The 7,364-nt window shown below is 36.4% G+C and overlaps 1 pseudogene; it reads left to right on the forward strand.

The window, feature by feature from the left end:
* The window catches only part of LOC104779160, a 12,247-nt pseudogene extending 6,206 nt beyond the window's left edge, over positions 1–6,041 (forward strand).

Raw genomic sequence — 7,364 nt, forward strand, 5'->3', positions numbered from 1 at the left:
CAGGTGGTGCAATTTGTTGGTAGTTGCCAGAGTACTGCTGCTTAGGAGCGTATCCTTGATTGTATTGAACAAAAGGCTTTTGCTGGCCTTGGTTCCCTTGGAATCCGGTTGGGTAGACGTGGTCTTGAGGATTAGCAACGTTGGGGTTATGGTAGGACAGGTTCGGGTTTGGTTTGTAGTTGTTGTACCCCTTGTTGTAGCCTCCTTGGTTGGTGATGTAGTTCACATCCTCAAGCTGAGCATTCTCCCCATCTTGTAGCAGTAACTGCTCTTCCTTGGAGATGGCATGGACATGCTGCTTCTGGCCTACGAGCTTATCCAACTTGTCATTTAGGGCTTTCATGTCCCTCTTGTACTTGGCATCGTCCTCTCCAGTGGATCGCACAGTGCGATCTTACTCCTCATTGTAATGCCCATCAGATTGAGCCAAATTCTCCACTAGATCCAAACCTTCGTCGAAATCCTTGTTTAGGAAGTTTCCATTACTTGCGGTGTCCAGCAACATACATATTTTTGGCACCACTCCTCGGTATAGTGTACATAGCAATGAAGCATTGCTGAAACCATGATGAGAGCATTTGCTAGTGTATGCTTTGAAATGTTCCCAAGCTTCGCTGAACGTCTCATTGCTCTTCTGAACAAAGCCGGAGATATTATTTCACAGCCTTGCAGTTCTGGAGTTGGAGAAGAATTTGGCTAGAAACGCCTTCTTGCATGTTTCCGAGGTGGTGATGGACTCCTTAGGGAGTGATTTCTTCCAGATGTGTGCTTTGTTTCCCAAAGAGAATTAGGAAAAGCCTGAGCTTGAATCCATCTTCACTAACTCCATTTATCTTGGTTAGGATACAGAGCCTATCAAACTCATCTAGATGATCCAACGGGTCCTCCATTGGCAATCCATGAAACTTGTTGGTTTGTATCATANACGTGGTCTTGAGGATTAGCAACGTTGGGGTTATGGTAGGACAGGTTCGGGTTTGGTTTGTAGTTGTTGTACCCCTTGTTGTAGCCTCCTTGGTTGGTGATGTAGTTCACATCCTCAAGCTGAGCATTCTCCCCATCTTGTAGCAGTAACTGCTCTTCCTTGGAGATGGCATGGACATGCTGCTTCTGGCCTACGAGCTTATCCAACTTGTCATTTAGGGCTTTCATGTCCCTCTTGTACTTGGCATCGTCCTCTCCAGTGGATCGCACAGTGCGATCTTACTCCTCATTGTAATGCCCATCAGATTGAGCCAAATTCTCCACTAGATCCAAACCTTCGTCGAAATCCTTGTTTAGGAAGTTTCCATTACTTGCGGTGTCCAGCAACATACATATTTTTGGCACCACTCCTCGGTATAGTGTACATAGCAATGAAGCATTGCTGAAACCATGATGAGAGCATTTGCTAGTGTATGCTTTGAAATGTTCCCAAGCTTCGCTGAACGTCTCATTGCTCTTCTGAACAAAGCCGGAGATATTATTTCACAGCCTTGCAGTTCTGGAGTTGGAGAAGAATTTGGCTAGAAACGCCTTCTTGCATGTTTCCGAGGTGGTGATGGACTCCTTAGGGAGTGATTTCTTCCAGATGTGTGCTTTGTTTCCCAAAGAGAATTAGGAAAAGCCTGAGCTTGAATCCATCTTCACTAACTCCATTTATCTTGGTTAGGATACAGAGCCTATCAAACTCATCTAGATGATCCAACGGGTCCTCCATTGGCAATCCATGAAACTTGTTGGTTTGTATCATATAGATGAGACTACTCTTGATCTCAAAATTGTTGTTCTGGACAGCAGGTGGCACAATGCCATTTCTTTTAGTGTGAGTAGATGGAGCATCTCCTGCTCCTATGTTGGTCCTCGCTGGAGGAGCTGGTGGACCGTTCATCATTTCTTCCTCTATTGTTGTTGGTTGTGGTTGCTGGACTTGTTGTTGACGTAGTAGCCTAGGTCTGTCGATGTTGTCGATGAAAGGACTCAAGTGTTGGCTACCTTTGGATCGTGTTTTCATGCACAAACAGTTGACCGAGTGAGTACACGAGGGTCAACTCGATCTAGGTGATCGAGTGACGGGTCGGGTGGGTACTCGAGTTGTACCTGAAATGCAAGAAAAAAAAAATAAGAAAGTAAACAAGTCAGTAACTAACCAAAGTGGAAAATAAAACTTGATCTAGCAAGTGCTGAAATTCTAAACGTAGCAAATTAGAATCAACCAAATGGCAACGGCGCCAAATTGATAATAGGATTTTCAACCAGGGTATCAATTCCCTATGCAGTTGTAGTACAAAGGGTTATCAATCCAAATGGTTGTTATGCTAGCAGATAAGATATGATCAGAACTATGCAAGTCAAGCCAAGCAATAGTTGGATTTGATCTAACAATCCTAAAATAAACAAAGAAAACGAATATAAACAAGAACCACACGACCTAAGCACTCGATGCAAACATTCGAGTACAAGATCGGGTGGGGTGATCAAGTAAAAAAGATAAACAAGAACAACTCGAAGGGTTAGTCGAAGCAGGTGATCGTGTGCCTGTTTGGGTTCGTGATCGAGTTATGAATAAAAGTGCAAACAATCTAAATACGAAAGCTCATGAGGATGGGGTACTCAACTCCTAAGTGTTCCTGACCAATATTGATATCCTTCATGCCTCAAGCAAATATTCCCTAGACAATGAATCTCTAAAATCTTGTTAAAACACTCTCGTGATAGAAACAATCAACCTTAATCACTCCCCTACCCAACTCTCGTTGGAGAAACATGACCAAGCAGGCAAGTGCATGGTCGAGCTGACCAAGCCGCCTCACTATTTTGTCTTATAGCCATTTTAGGGCTTCTCTACTTTTCTATATATACCCTTTGTACTCTATGGCCGCTGAAAAGCCACTTTTACAGAGGAAAAATATCAGAAAACTTAGTTTTTACCCTTTTTGGGATTTTAGCTTTTAAGTTTACATCATCAGCCACTTTTAAGCTTTTTCTTTAGATTTTCATACTTTGTTGCTTCTGTAACTTTTTGGGTATTGAGAATCTAAGTTTATTTCTCTGAGCAAAGTTATAGATCTTCATCTTATCTTTCTAATAATGCAAGTTTCATTGATTTCTGGGTTTATGATTTTGTTCATCATGTGTTGTTCATCTGAGTAGTGTGTTAGGATCTTAGGGATGGATTAGGCTGGATGAGAGTTATGGTAGTTTAGACTGATCAAGCTTGATTGTTTAAATATATCTTCTAGATTAGGCATGCTCTATGTTGTTCTTATATCGGAGAGGGTAAGAACAAATCCTAGGTTGCTTAGCATCATAACAATGTTTAAGTTTATGGATAATACTAATGCTAGATATTACTGTACCTATCCCAAGAGATTGGGTGTATAGGAAGGTTTTTGACTTGTGATGATCTGGATCTTTATGCCTGCTTTTATATGCAATAGCTAGTGAGAACTTGATCTAGTAGTATTTAAGCTAGATTGTTATTGTCATGGGAATGGATTAACAAGTGTTAGAGGATCATTGTCTAGAGATTGCTCACTGTTGATTGAGGTTTGTTCATCAGTTTAGATTAGTATAGCTCAAGTCCAGCCCATGAATCCATCCCTGGGACCTTTTGTCTGTATTGATTTCTCTATTTGATTACTGTTATCCGCTTTCTGTTGGATTTACTTTCAACCTGCTCTGTTTGATTGTTAAGTTTGGTTGCTGTTCTTCGTAGCTTCCCACTCGACCTTGTACTCGATCAAGCATACGATCGAGTGCATGTTCGTGTCCATTTCCAAGTTCTTACTTTATGTTCTGCATCTTTCTAGTTTCATTCTTGTTTCATTGCATATCTTAGTTTCATTTATTATCTTGCATTTAGTCTGTTATCTTAGTAGTTTACATTCTGCATTTACATTTCTGCCATCAACTGTTACATCAAAACCATTTTCATATTTGGCTTAACTTAGATAAGTGTTCACATCTTGACTGCTTGCATCATACTCATTATGGATTGACATTTCTTATACTGCAATTGCATAAGACTAATTGAAACCTCTTGCATTCCACCTGATCATATATCTTTGGTTCTTAGCTTGTGTCTGTTGTCTGATTGCATCATTCATACATTCATAAGTATTTCAAAACCCACAAAAAGATTTGTTTCAATCCTATCGAGAAAGAATTCAATGTTTTCTGCATAACATCCTCCAAAGAGCATCAAGTTCTAACACTAGGGACTGGAGGAGAACTCTTCTGGGGAAAGATTGAATGTTTGTTTCCGCATTATCCTGGGAAAATGAGCAATGCGATATGAACCATTGGTGTTTTATATTACAAAAACTCTAATTCTATGGTAGTATGTTTTGATGTTAGGTCTGAGAAATTTTAGTTTTATAGAAATAAAAACATATGTCAACCTTTTGTGTCTAATAAACAATAAGGGAAAATTAGGTATCCTAGTGCTTTTTCCTACATTGGTCTTGCTCAGCTATGGCTTCTAGATGACACCAAAAAAGTGAAATGGTCGAAATAAAACTTTGTTTTGCCAAATACAACCTTTGAGGCTATAAGGTTAACTGATACAGGTGAAATTTTGTGTGCGTCAATTCGTTCTACCTGTCTATTCTATGTTTCCTACTATAATCTGGAGAAAGAAAGTGTTAGGAGAGTTGAAAACGAAGGAATTGAAGACAAGGTATTGATGAGTCAAGATGGACATTAGGGCATCTCGAGTGATAAATGCTAATTACCAGAGTTGCCCACATAAATTAATATAATAATGAGAGAGAGGAGAGAAAGAAGAGAATATTTCTTCAGTTGGTTATGCAAGCAATGTTTCTCAGCAGATATAAACAGCTGTTAACTTTTTAGTACTATTATTAATAAAAAATAATAACTATATATATATGATTAAAATAATAATTTTTTTTTAAAGAAACCATTACTGCGTTGTTGTGTTGTTGATGGTCTTGTGTTGTTGATGGTCTTACCCTTCTGAATTCTTCATCTTTCCAAACAATATTTAGAATGTGATGTTTCTGAAATAACATTGATCTAGATGATCAAATTTATAAACAAACCTTTTTTATAAAAGGCAAATTTATAATATGGCATCATTATTATATTTCTTAAATGACAAAAGGAAAGCAATCTCAATTTGACAAAAACAAAAGCAAATTACATATCTATATCTCTTTCTCATAATATCTATATATATATATATATATATATATATATATATCATATCTTATTACTAGTGAAATCCATGGCTTCTCCTTCTAAGAGAAGAGAACTGAAAGGATCCTCAAATAAGAACATGAAAATTACTCAAAATATTCCCGACAATATGTTAGCACATCATGTCCAAGTTTCTTCTATTGCAATCACTTTTACGAAATCGTATTCTGTCCAAAAGATTTAAGAATATATTCTTAATCTCGATTTCAGTGGAATATATTCTAGAAGACGTAGCCAGTTAGAGGTTGTTGGCATCATCCAAAAAGTATTCAACCAATACAAAGGATCGTAGATTGACAGAGTCGTTTTGTTTATCAATCATCTTGGTGTAAAAGATAAAGTAATCTCGTGGATTAATACATGTCTGGGTAAAAACATCAAAGAGATTGTCCAAGATTTTGCCAAATCCAAAAAATTTATGGAGATCCCCATCAATTTCTCGGACTTAGATATCTACAAGATTTGAAGCTGCGATCATTAAAAATTTTAAATACTAGACAATACTCTGTAGGTTTAAAGCTCTTGAGGATGCTCTCACTTATACGGAGTGAGGTGAAGAAAGAGACGATAGTTGCAATTTTCAGCAACTGCATCCACCTCGAGTCGCTAAAACTAACAAAATGTTGGATGGATGGTATGTTGCGCATACAGGCTATGAATCACAATAAATTCAAGTCGCTTGTTTTGTCTTCTATGCTAGGGCTTTGGGACATCTATTTGGAGGCACCCTCTTTAGAAAAAAACAAATACAATAGATACGTCATTCCATTTAACCTTGGGGAACATAGGCACTTAAAGACACAAACCTCCATTACAATCGAAATTTTAGTCCTTATTAAAAATATAGATACTTTTTTGGAGTTTATAGCATAATTTGTATATCTCTTTGGATGATCGATAGAGAATGTTCATCATGTATAGATGAAAATGCAATTTTCAAATTTTTTTTTCCACCTCTGTGTGTCCCCATTTTCTTTTGTTCATAACCATTTTTTTGTTTATAGTGAGTTTTGATGGTGGTTTTCGCATATTATATGTAGGCTCTCACGCATAAATACGTAGGAGGAGGAAAACTCGAAAAGCTTTTTTCCAAGTTTGAGAATTGAAGAAACTTGAACATAATCTTTAAAGTTCCTACGTCTTGCACTCTTTTCAACATAGCTGAATCAACGAATACCCTAGACTCGAAGGAGTTGTTATCGATGTACGTCTCTCTTTTACTCTATATTATATATATATATATATATATATATATATATATATTATCTCCCACCTATGAGTTGTGTTTAAATATATTTGTAGATTTACAATTTCACTTTTGGACCTCGATTGCCTTTCTGGGAGAGTAATCATAAGGATGAAATTCAGAATAACTCGAACAACAAGTATCTTTTTCTCAAGAAATTCAAGATTTTTGGATATAAAGGCTACTCGCATGAGCTTGATATCATAGAGTTCTTTGCAAAGGAGGCACCATCTCTAGTGAAGTTGAAGTTGGTGATACCTAAAAATGCAAAGAACAATGCTTGCGTACTAGATTATGCAAGAATAAATTTTATTAATAGCATATTTCCTAGGATCAAGGTTACCTAAGTATGAACTCAGGTTGTTCCCAACTATGCCAAACTATCGTTGCTCGTTTGGTGTGTTTTAAACATAACAGCTCTAAGATACAATTTGTTTTTCTTTTCTTCTGGTATTCTCTCTAATTTGAACTGGCTTTGTTCCTCTATTGTTTATCTTATATATGACTTCTTGTTGGTCTTTCTTTTATCTAAGATTTAAATACTTGTTGCTTTTGCCAAAATAACGAAATTAGGTTTTTTCGCCAAAAAATTCAGAAATTTATACATTATAAAAACCTTGTAAAAAAATGTAAAACAAAAAAAGAACTTGAAAAACCCTTGAAACTTTTTATAAGTTTTTTATAAGATTTTAATTAAGGTTTTGTACTATTTTTATTAGGTTTTTGTAAGGTTTTTATAAGACATTTGCAAAATTTTAATAAGACTTTTATAAGGTTCTTATAAGATTTTTATAAGGTTTTCCTAAGTTTTTTATAGGTTTTAATAAGATTTTTATATGATTTTATAAGCTTTCAATTTATAGAAATTTTATAAGTGTCTTGTATATATTTTTAAATCGTTTAAAACCTGATAAAA

This window comes from Camelina sativa, chromosome 3 (genome assembly GCF_000633955.1).
Source record: "Camelina sativa cultivar DH55 chromosome 3, Cs, whole genome shotgun sequence".
NCBI classification, from domain to species: Eukaryota; Viridiplantae; Streptophyta; class Magnoliopsida; order Brassicales; family Brassicaceae; genus Camelina; species Camelina sativa.